Source organism: Panthera uncia (genome assembly GCF_023721935.1).
Source record: "Panthera uncia isolate 11264 chromosome B2 unlocalized genomic scaffold, Puncia_PCG_1.0 HiC_scaffold_24, whole genome shotgun sequence".
NCBI lineage: Eukaryota > Metazoa > Chordata > Mammalia > Carnivora > Felidae > Panthera > Panthera uncia.
In genome coordinates this window covers 15055779-15067702 of record NW_026057580.1, presented here as the reverse complement: position 1 = coordinate 15067702, position 11924 = coordinate 15055779, and the positions used below count along the sequence as shown (strand labels likewise).

General features: G+C 45.0%; 1 protein-coding gene across 5 annotated transcripts in view; it reads left to right on the top strand.

Moving 5' to 3' along the window:
* Positions 1-220: 220 nt before the first annotated feature.
* The window catches only part of ADGRF5 (adhesion G protein-coupled receptor F5), a 96845-nt gene continuing 85141 nt past the window's right edge, over positions 221-11924 (top strand). For 2 of the 5 annotated variants that reach the window (XM_049653771.1, XM_049653770.1), the window contains exon 1: positions 233-522. The gene's annotated coding sequence lies outside the window, so the exon portion shown is untranslated. Of the gene's footprint in view, positions 523-11924 lie in introns of all 5 variants that reach the window. The other 3 variants (XM_049653769.1, XM_049653766.1, XM_049653768.1) reach the window with 3 other exon arrangements.

The following is an 11924-nucleotide window of genomic DNA, read 5'->3' as shown; positions in this document are numbered from 1 at the left end:
CAGAGTTAAACACTTGGAGAAACTTCAGGAAGAAAGCACTTGGTAAAAGGTAAAGCTAGGTGGCCCCCCAGCTCCCTGCCTGTTGCTCTGCTCATTCACACTTTTCTTGGGTCTTAGCATGTTTATTCTCCTCTTCCCAGTGGCCAAAGGACAAGTTTAAATTTCTTATTTCCTCTAGGGAGCCTAGAGAAAGGCAACAGGCACCAAATACAGGAAATCATGTGGAGAGGATCTCTTATTTATTATGGTTCCCATATTACTTCCCCTCCCCCAGCCTCCGCCCCCACCTCCAGCCATACTCAGCCTTCCAGCTTTTTCCTGCAGCAGGAGGACAGAAGGCAGTTCACCTCTGCTCCCTAAGGTCTGTGTGAGTCCCGAGGATCTGAAGTCTGGTCTTGTGAAACCCCACCCTCCTGTGGTTGTGTGAACTCACCCTTGAGTTACACCTCACTTAAGAGGTTCCCAGGAAGATCTCCAGTACAGGGTCAAATTTCAGGAGCCTGCAAGCCACAGAAGAGAAAGGTAGGTCCCTGAATTATTTTGCTCTGTCTTGACGTGAATCAAGGTGCTCTGAAGTAGATATGTATGTCCATATTGCTTCTCTAGCTGGCTGTGTGTTTTCAACATGTGGGTCTTGCTGAGACTGCCTGATGATTGGACCGTGAGAAAAAAATTGTGAGTGGGGAGATGACATTTGGGTTTCTTGGTTTTTGGTTTTTGTTTTGAATGTGAACATATTTGGATAAAGAATGCCAACTAGCATGATACAGAAAACATGAAGCTGATTCTTATTTTCTTTGGAGGGCAAATCTCATTAGAAGTTGCATTGTTTTGGCTTCTGCATAAAGGGGAAAAGCTTACCGCCTGCCTTTTCTTTTCAAATCATAGACCCTTACCATGTTTTGTTGTTGTTGTTTTTACTTCTTTCTGAGTTTTGGGGGTTTTATTGGTGGGAGGGGGGTGTTAAAAATGTACCAGAGTTTACAGAGGATTTTCTGACAGAAATAGAAATAGATGTTTCTAATTTAGGGTATCTGTAAGTCATAAGTAAATGAATAAGCATTTTGTTCAGATCTGGTGGACTTCCCTGTTATTTTCCAGATTTTGCTATGAAACAATTGCTCTCTCTGTGGTTTCCCGAAATTAGATGCAAGCAGTGACAATGTCTATCAAGTGATGGCTGACAGGCTGATTTTACTTAGTCCGTTTTGATAACTGTCTACAAGGATGATGCTCACCCCTTAACTGGTTGCTTTTGCTGGTCACTACTGAGAATCAAGATGATGTGTGAACTGAGACTTGGGGAAGGGTCAAGTTTTATTCAAATAACACTACATATTTCTCTGGATTTTTTTTTTTTTTTTTTTTTTTTTGCTTTTTGTTTTTAGTGTTTCATTTTTATCATCACAACCAGCCCTTCCTCTGGGAGAAATAAGTTATGGTGACTTCACAGAATATCAGCTAATTTATCCCATTTATTGAACGTTAACTATTCTTCCCAAAGCTTCTTTCGTTCAGATGCTCGTAATTTCTTGCACTTAGGAATTCTACCTCAGCACGGTCTCTCTCCATTCCATCCTGCATATCCTGCCACAGAGGTCTTTGGGAAATGCAGTTCTGACAATGTCACTCTCCTCAGTGAAATGTTTCCTTTGCACCCCATTGCTTATCTCCTTGCTACCTAAGGGGTAGTCCATTCTGGGACCAGCCGCATCACACATCACTTGGGAGCTCGTTAGAGATGCAAATTCTCCATTCCCTCCCCAGACTTAGTGAATCTCTATTTTAATCAGGTCCCTGGGTGATTCATAGGCACATTATAGTCTGAGAAGCCCCGACCTAAGGAAGGCAGAGAAGACCTTCAAAGTTTGTTCCTTTTCATCCCGTCCATAAGTCTTTCTGGTTGTACTGAACACCTTCTGTTTCCCCAATATGTGAGAGCTCTAAAGCCTACTTACATTTCTGTGTGCTGTGTGTCCAGGAGGCTGCCATTAATCCCCTCTACCCAGCTACCATTGCGGCCTGATTAGTTACCCCTTCCTACCCCTCATCCAGTCCGCCGCAGACCGAGTGTCTCTCAAGTCTATGCCTTTATGGCACTTGGTGAAATGCTTCTGTCATAGCCCTTAGCACATTAAATTATGGTTGCTGTGCTTATTTTCATCCATGAGGGGTTATTGGTCTTTTATTTTTGAAGCTATAGCCCTTGAAACCATGCCAGGTGTATACCGTGTGTTCAATCAATGTTTACTGAATTCACGAACAAATGAATGAACAAATAAATGGATATATTGTTTGAAGAACCCAAATTAGTAACCAGACTGAGGTCTAAAGTGTGCAGTTTTCCAAGGAGATTGCCAAGCCCTGCAACATTTTGCCCTGCTATCTTTTACGAGATTTTGCTGAATTCGTTTTTTCCACCAAGGATTTTGAGTACCTGCTATGTGCCATACCTTTTGGAATCTATTTCTTTACGTCTCTGTGGGCAGGCTCTCCCATTAGGTGTTTCTCTACCTGTGCCCCTCCTCCTCCACTGCTCCAAGTCAGAGACTTACTCGGTTTTCAGCAACTATGTGCTGAGCACCTTCCACATATCAGGCACTGCGCCATGTGATAAGGATACGATGGCAAACGACACAGATGCGAATACTGCCACCATGAAGCTCCCTGTACAGAGGACACGTTCTTTATTATTCTCTATTCCACTTCTTCCTGAAAGGGATTAAGAAAAACTGAAAGTCCGATCTGTAATAAATATTGGCATATGCAGGTGAAGGCATTGGGCACCAGAAGGCAGTGTGATTTAGCAGAAAGAAAGCTGGGCTGGCCTTTAGTTAGTCCTGATTTAGTCCTGCACCTGTGACTCACTTACCATATGAACTCGGGTGGGGCCGCATCCATTCCCTGAAAGTTGATTTTCTCAAACGGTGAGCAGGGCACAGAGCTCTAAGGAGGAGAAGTTCTTGCTTTCATGAGAGGCTCCAGGGAGTCTATGCAGTCACCTTCTCTCATGCTGCAGGGTTATTTGAAGGGCAACGCTGACAAAGAAGAGATCTTAAGGGAGTCATTGCATTACTGTGCCATGTGCTCAGCCATCAGGCACAGTGTGGCAATAGTTCCTAGGGAGCAGTGCCCTGCAGCTGAAAGAAACCCATTTGGCACTAGTTGCTGGGTATAGAGCTGGCTGAAGTAGGGCAGCTGAGGAAGGAGGCCAGATCATCCTCAGGCAATCTCTCTTTTTGGAAAGCAGCCAGAAGAAGGGAAGACTGTAGCTCTATCAAGCAGTGAAGGAAAAATCTAAAAGCTTAAAGACAGATAGCCCATCCCTGACCCCCACTGTGGCACAGCTACAAGGATTCCCTTTTTCTTTTTTTCCACCCAAAGATGTATGTCTTAACCATATTTCACCTAGAATCAGATGTTGTGCAGGACATCGTAGCCTGCACGATTTGTCTCCATAGCTTGCGCTTCCATGGGATGCGTGGACAGCTGGGAGGAAAGAAATACCTCCTCTTTGTGCCGCAGACACAACCACCGTCCGAAGCAAACCGGGTAATGACTCTTTCCTTCTTCAAGCCTTCTTGTCTTGCTCTATCATCATCTGGAGCTTCCAAAGGAAATGCCGCCAGACTTTCTGAATTCCTTCTTGCTTCTTGTCACTCATGCACCTCTTTGCTTCCATACTCCCTGCACACACACACACACACACACACACACGCACGCACGCACACGCACACACACCTTGTCTGCAGTTGCCTTTCAGGAGCCAGAGTGTTTTCTGCTGGTCATTTCCTAACCTCTCCAGGGAACTTTACTCTCTAGTAGTAAACACAAGTTACTTACTTGCAACAAAAGGGATATCAACCTACATACGAGATTCCTAATGACCTGTCAGCAGTCTTACAACGTATCTGAGATCAACCCTGGCCTGAGATCAATACCTGGTCAACATTTCTTGTTTAATCAGAGGCATGTGGTGGGCTAGAAAGAGGCGGCCCTGGTTTTGGGTCCCCCTTCTGCCACTTTTTAAAATAAGTGGCTGTATCTTGTCAAGGCTTAGTTTTGTTTCTGAAAATGCAGATAATCTTTGGCACACAAGGTTGTAGAGATTCATCGGCTTCAGTATCGAATATGTTGCCTCGAGAAATACATCAGATCTTGAAAGAGGAGGCTGGCCAAGATGGTGAAAATGAGAAAATTGTCATTTGCAGATTGGTTGAAGGAACCAGGAGATATTCGAAGTACAAAGTTGCCCTTGCAGCATGTGAAGGTTGCCTTCAAATCCTTAAAGATCGCTCTATGTGCGAAAAGAAGTCAACGGAAGACTGATGAGTGGAAATTATAGGGCCACGAGTTTTAGTTCCACGTGTGGAAGGGCTTACCCACCATCAGGACTGTCTGAAACTGGGTGGGCTGGCTGCCTTGCGGTGTGGTGAACGCCCTGTCCCAGGCAGTATGCCAGCACCCTGGAGGCCCACGGCCGGGGTTTTCCCAAAGGGATGCCCGCACTGGGTGGAGTCCGGGTGATGACCTCTCGGTCCTTCCTGCTCAAAGCCACCAGGAGTCTTGTGATGTCAGGGCCCCAGCCCAAACCACCAAAGGAGGGTTGCAAAAAAAAAAAAAAAATCATCAGGCTGGAGAGTGATCTTAGCTGCATTTTCATTAGCTAGCTCTATACATCTGCAGCGATCGTTTCTAAATAGGTCCTTTGCCACAACAATAGAGCTACGGTGGACGTCCAGGAAAAAAAAAAAAAAAGGAATGAGAACAATGAGGTGGGAAAAGTTCACCTCAAAGTGCTCTTCTTGGGTTACTCGCTAACTAGATTGTGGGTTACTTCTTGTGCTGCAAACACATTCTTATTTGATGGAAAATTGCCACATTCTGGTACTTTTCCCGCCAAACTAGAGTCAGGCAAGTAACAGCAAGACTCAGGGCTTTGTCTCCGATCTCTGCTTTATCTATAAAATAGAAACACTACTCTGTGAATATGTATTCTTAGCTATTCAGAAATCTAATTTTAAGTGCAAACTAAGTGCTTCTACTCTCCTCTAAATTTCAGGGACCACAAGCAGAATACTCGACTCTTAGGAAGAGAGGAGAACTGGCTGGGGCTGTCTGCCTGCTCTGAGTTGAGGTCTTTAGCCCATCTTTCCACCCATCTTTCCTTTGCTAAATGAGCCACAGCTGATAACAGCCTCTCTGCCAGTTAAGGACCTCGAGACTTAGGGCAGGGAGAATTTCGCTTAAGTGGGTCCTGTGTGTTTGCATCATCTATGGCTGGGTGGCCCTAGGCTTCTTTGCTAATACTTTATCCTTCCTGCACTCAGAAGAACTGGCTGACATGTGGTTTTGAACCCTCACATCTTCTGCAGTCACTTATGCAGCAACTCAGTATGCTATGCTTCTTCCGTCTTGTCGTGGAGTCACAGAACAAAAGGACAGTGGCCCTTCCAACAGAAATGGGTGTCAGAAAATGCTAACGTTTTGTCAAATCAAGATGAAACCATGATATATTTTATTCTCCAGGTTTACCTAAAGGCTTGCTTTCTTAAAAGCCAAGTGAAAAATAAAACTCTTTGAAATATAATCAACTGTGCATGGCAAAATCATAGAAGCCCATGCAGACCAGTGTGTTTATTTTTAGATGCACATCAGCCTGGCCAGCATAGCAAAGCAACTGTCTAATGTCCAAGCTATGGCCCTGGGAATTTCCTCTAACAAGACTGTGTTTCCGTGCATTGTTACAGTACAAAGGGCAGGAGGCCTGAGTGGAAGGCTCATGGTAACCCCGCCCAGAGAGAGATCTGGAACCTGTCATTCCCTTCGTCTACATGGTCCTGAATGCTGGGGTCAACATGGAGGTCGCCCGCCAGCTCTGGGCAGATGCAAATGAATAGACATGTATGATTATTTCATCTAAAAATACCCCAGAGATCAGTGATGGCATTTCAGAAATAAAGACTCAGCTTTCTATTGGCAGCTGAGGATCTAATCCTCACCCATGCCATGAAGTGGATTCTGGTCTAGCCCAGAAACAGGGATGTCATTCAAAGATCCTGCATTTGACTGCATTTAGTAAAGGGGTTGTCAAGCATATTATAGTAAAAAAAAGTTGGGGCACCTGGGTGGCTCAGCCGGTTAAGTGTCCGACTTCGGCTCAGGTCATGATCTCACACTTCGTGAGTTCAAGCCCCGCGTCAGGCTCTGTGCTGACAGCTCAGAGCCTGGAACCTGCTTTGGATTCCGCGTCTCCTTCTCTCTGCTCAGCTCCATCTCACACTCTGTCTCCGTCTCTCTCTCTCTCTCTCTCTCTCTCTCTCTCTCTCTCTCAAATAAATAAACATTAAAAAAAATTAAAAAAAGAAGATATTTTGAAAAAAAAGCATCCATGTACATACATACAGCTACATACACACATACACACACGTACAGAGAGCAGGTGATCAGAAATCTATCTGAATCACCGAGATCTTTGTTATTATCCTAGGGCCAGTTTCTGTTCCTTGATTTATTCATCTACAAAATGGATGCAACAAACCTCACGTCCTATTAGTTTGGGGAGGAATAAGGTGCAATATCACAAATAAACTGGCTCAAAGTAGACTCTGGCTCAAGGTTTTGCATTTGGGGCCTAATATGCTTTGAGCTTCTGACAAGAAATGACTAAAACTATTGACCATCAAGTCTGGAGGGCTTTTCGTTGTTGCTGTTTTGGAGGTCGCTGTTTAGTTTTTGTTTGTTTTATCCTTTATTATCTTTTTTGCCACTACAGAGACAGAAGCCATTAGGTTTCTTACTTCATTGACACATTTTGCTAGTAGAGTTTTTATCTCTTGTCAGGCTGTCTCTACAGCTGGAGAAGGTCACTGCATTAGTACTCAAGGTTGCAACACTCAAAAGTTGTGTCTGGGGGTCACTAGGGAAGATGAAGGAGCAGGTCTCAGGTCTGTGCAGGGCGGTCCATAGCCACTCTGTGTGGGGTCTGTGACCTGCATGCTAGCAGCCCCGTGTGGGGACGAGGCCCCTGTACAATCAGGCCCGAGGGGCAAGGAGACCCGCACGTACGAATAGTAGTCCTGGGCAGGGATCCTTGGGCTCAGCTGGTAGGTGGATGTCCAGGCCCCCTCCAGGCCCGCAGATGCAGGAAAAGGTGTTCTAACTCTTTGGTGAAAATGCAAGAATGTTGTCAAAAATGCCTTTATGGATTGTTTTGTTTGTGAGTGTTTATTATCAGACACCCCCTCAGGGGTTCACAGGGCAGGTTGCGAATGTCCGAAGTGGGGCCTGGGAATTTCCTTCTACAAAGGCTGTGCTTCCTCTCTTTGTTAATCCTCAGAGAACAAGTGGAAGCATTACTAGAGATCCTTACTTAACCCTTTCTCCTGCCCACCACTCCTGTGTCCCCGCATCACAGAAGAGTCACGTTTCCAGCCTTCTAAGAAGAAGAAAGATTTCATACTTGGGGTGTGTGTGTGCACCTGCAGGTTTGTGTGTGTGTGTGTGTGTGTGTGTGTGTGTGCGTCAGTGTGCATGTGTGGGGGTGGAGGAAATGGGTGATAAAGCACAAAACATCTTATCTGAAAAGCTTTCATTCAGTATCACAGCATGCACCCAGTCGTTGTTCAGACCCGGGGAAATGTCTACTTTCTTTACCATATATGCCTTACAGAAAAATGCTGACCCGATTTCAGTTCCCTGTCCCCAGGGTAGGACCCGCCTAGCATGACAGCTGCTGTTCTTGTTTGGAGTCTGCTTACTGGCTCATGCAGGGCACCATGAGTTGAAATCATCCAATCAACTAAGTTATTTATTGAGCATTTACTACATACCTAAACCCTACTAGGCACGCAGGGAAAGCAGAAGTTCTGCCTGCAAGAAACTTCAAGAATATATGACAGTTACACATACACACACACACACACACACACTCATATGTTATAAGTGAGGATGCAAAGAATCCATATAACTGTATAGTCTAAGTCTAGGGCAATCAAAAGAGACACATGAACCCTCGCCCAGCTGGAGCCTCTAATTATCACTATTTTCACAGTGACTCCTCTATCCACAAATCTCCAAGCCAAGTGCATGAGTGCAGGTAGACATAAATGGGTGCCTACACACACACACACACACACACACGCACATCACTCCCAGGGGACAGCTCGGCCTTCCCAAAGGAAATAACTCCCTTGCTTTCTCACCACTAATTCCATGAAAGGATCGTTTTCAACACTCAACTCTTCCTCCTCCTTTCCTGTCTCAAGAGAAGAGATGACCTTTCCCTGCATCCAGAGGCCAGCTCTCCTCTCCCTCCCAGGAACCTCCAGTGGCCTTGGTACTCTCCTCTGTGATTGGCTCTTTCCCATTATTATTGAGTTCTACTCAGGTCCTTCTTCTTTTTTTATTTATTTTTGAAGGAGAGAGAGACAAAGCACGAGTGGGGGAAGAGCAGGGAGAGAGAGGGAGACACAGAATCCGAAGCGGGCTCCGGGCTCTGAGCCGTCAGCACAGAGCCCGATGTGGGGCTCAAACTCATGAACTGAGCCACCGACCAAGCCACCCAGATGTCCCTACTCAGGTCCTTCTTAATTCAAAACTACAGGAACAGCAGATCTTCCCCACCCCACACTCCTCGTTCATCTTCCATTTCTCTTGCCAAATAAATTTTTGAAGAATTTTGGATGTGCCTGTCTTCAAGTCGTCACCAACCACGCACCTTGAAAACTGCTCTGTTCTGTCTTCCCATGTGCCCTCCCCCCGTGCACCTTGAGGAATGCTCTTGCCACGATTCTCTCTGACCTCAGTGTCCCCGGACACATCTCGCTTTGTTGCCCACAGCAGTTGTTGACGACCACCTCCCTCGGTCTGGTCCCTGCCTGCTAGGACACTACGGTCTCACTCTTCCTTCCCTCGCTGGGCCTTCCCAGTCTTCTTTGTAGGTTCCTTTCGGTCTGCTCTCCCTATACCTTCCTGATGGCCATGATCTGGACCACCTTCTCCCCTCCATCTATACCACCTCCCTGCTGCCCTCCATTCCTCTGTCTAGAGTCCTCTTTTCTCCCTTCTCTGTCAAGTAAACTACTTGTCCTCCAGAACCCATTTTATTTATTTATTTATTTATTTATTTATTTATTTATATTTTATTTGAGAGAGAGCACACATGCAAGCAGGGGAGAGGGGCAGAGGGAAAGAATATTTTTTTTAATGTTTTTATTTATTTTTTGAGACAGAGAGAGACAAAGCATGAGTCGGGGAGGGGCAGAGAGAGGGAGACACAGAATCTGAAGCAGGCTCCAGGCTCTGAGCTGTCAGCACAGAGCCCGACGTGGGGGCTCAAACTCATGAACTGTGAGACCATGACCTGAGCCACAGTCAGACGCTCAGCCGACTGAGCCACCCAGGCCCCCAGAGGGAGAGAATCTTCAGCAGGCTCCACGCTCAGTGCAGAGCCTGATGGAGGGCTCAATCCCACGACGCCAGAATCATGATCTTGAGCTGAAATCAAGAGGTGGACACTTAACCGACTGAGCCACCCAGGCACCCCTCCAATCTATAGAGTTTTTCAAGAAGGCTTGGCAAATTGATTACCTTTTCTAAGCCTCCCTCTCTCAAATGGGACTAGCCAAGCAGTTCACAAATTGTGGTGAAAATTAAGTGACATTGTACAGGAACAATTTCTTGAAAGGCACTCAGCACATACCCTGTGGTGGAGTTGCTTCTCTGCCAGAGCGGTGATTAATAATCACAAAATGTCATCAATGCCAACCCCTGAGGAACAGGGAGATTAAACTTACATAGCTAGTCAATGGCAGCACTGGGACTTGAGCCTAGGTACTCTGGTGCCAGAGCCCCTGCTCTTAACCTCTTATAAGCGCCTCTAATCATGTGCCGCCTGGAGGATTCATTCATAACAAACGCTGATTGAACACCAGCCTACTCTATGTGCAACACTGTGCTGGGTCCCAGGCGCACAACAGGAGACAGACAAGGTCTGGCCTTGGGGGTGAGAGTCGGGGAAAGGGGGATCACAGGGCAGAGGAAGAACCCACAAATAGACCATTACAGTGCAGTTCAGGAAGTGCTTTGACAGAGTAGTGAGGGGCAGAGGTATACATGCAACCAGAGGGAGTCAGAGGCAGGTTCTTGGAGGGAATGACCTTGACTTGGGCCTTCAAGGACCACGTGGGGGCGTCAGGCAAGTGACACCTGTACCCCAGTGTTTCTCTGAATGTTTTGATACAAAAGGCCTAGGCCTGGGAACCAGGCAACAGTATAAAAAGAGAGAGAGAGAGAGAGAGAGAGAGAGAGAGAGATCATGCTGTATCTCAGTGGTTATTAAACTTTGTGTGCCTGAAAATCACCTCTGGGGAGCTGATTGATCCACACCAATCTCTGGGCCTATCCCCCCGAATTTTAGAATCTGAAGGTCTGAGTAGTCTCAAGAATTGGCATTTCTAACAAAGTCCCGGGTGGTGTTCGTGCTGCTACTGGGAAGAATCTCTGATCATATAGCCAAGAACTTACACAAAATTATTTGGGTCATTCTTAAGCCGCATTAAAATTTGACAATTCCTGCCAGGATGCATGACTCTCTTACTTTCTTTGCTATAATGCTCCTTTAACTTCTAAATATTTCTGTAGTTGAAGCAAATTTAATCCAAATATTCCCCATATTCGGGCTCATTTTGCTCTGTAAGTGGTTCAAAATACGGTGACTTGTAGGTTTCTTTGGAATTTCAACAATCAACCCTTTGAAACTTCTGTTTGCAAAGCAGGAAGTCACTTGTTGCCCCAAGCAAACACTTAAGTCAAGGGTTTGTCCCTTTGGAGGGCTTTACAGCCTCAGCTTTTAAGCAAGTTTCTCTACCTTTGAAAACAGTTTGAATCTGAGTCTTTACGGAATGGCCTGTGAACAGTGGAAATAGGCGATTGGTGTCTTTGAGTATGGCCAGCTGGCTAAGGCCAACATATGTCCAAAGTTTGTTATTTCCTCCTCGAAAGATATGGCAGGAAGAGGCTGGGAAACCCAGAATCACCCCAAACAAAGGAGGGGTGAAAGGGTGGATGGAGAGGAAAGGATCCTGGAAGTTTAATGTTTCCTTTTACTTACAATAAAAAAAAAAAAAGGTACATTTTTTACTGTCATGGTCACAAACTAAATTTTTACACCAAAGATCTAGAAGAAAAAGGTTGATGTGAACAATAGCCAGTGGCCAAATGAACAATCATTAACATAAATGAGTGATGAATCAAAGTGAGGCTCCCAAGAGCAGAAATAAAGACGAATCACAGAAAACCAAGTTTCTGTGAGGGTTTTATTACCAGTCCAGTAGCTTAAATTCCTCTATCTATAATATTAAAATAAAAATAATAAAATATTAAAATTCCTCTATCTAAAATATTTAATATTAAAATATTAAAACCATTCTGAATATTTGGAAGCATCTGGACATCCTCATCCATCCAAAGTAGATTCAGTTCCATTGACAATCTCGGTTGCAAATGGAAGAAATGGGCTAAATACCCATTTTAAGATATTTTTTTTTATACTACCCCATTTTGCCCCTTCGTTTACCAGCGAAATTAGTTACCAGAGCTCTGCATTCTATATCCTCACAACAAAAGTCAGCATTCACTGAAAATCACTTTTGAGTTATAAACAATGAGCTCAAAGGGAAGTTACTAAAAATAATTGAAATTAACAGTAACTGTATAAAAAGGAAATAAGCAGAAAATGGCTTTCATTGAGCCCAAGAAACGATACGCTTGCACCAGAGTGCTCTATCCCCTCTTTTATTTAATTTTCACATAAGGATTTTAGTCAAAGTCTCCCAAATATATCGATTTGGTTGTCTGCTTAGATAGTTGCCCTGAGCCTCCAGAAACTCATGGGGTAGCCAGTGCTCTCCCATTGCTCGATG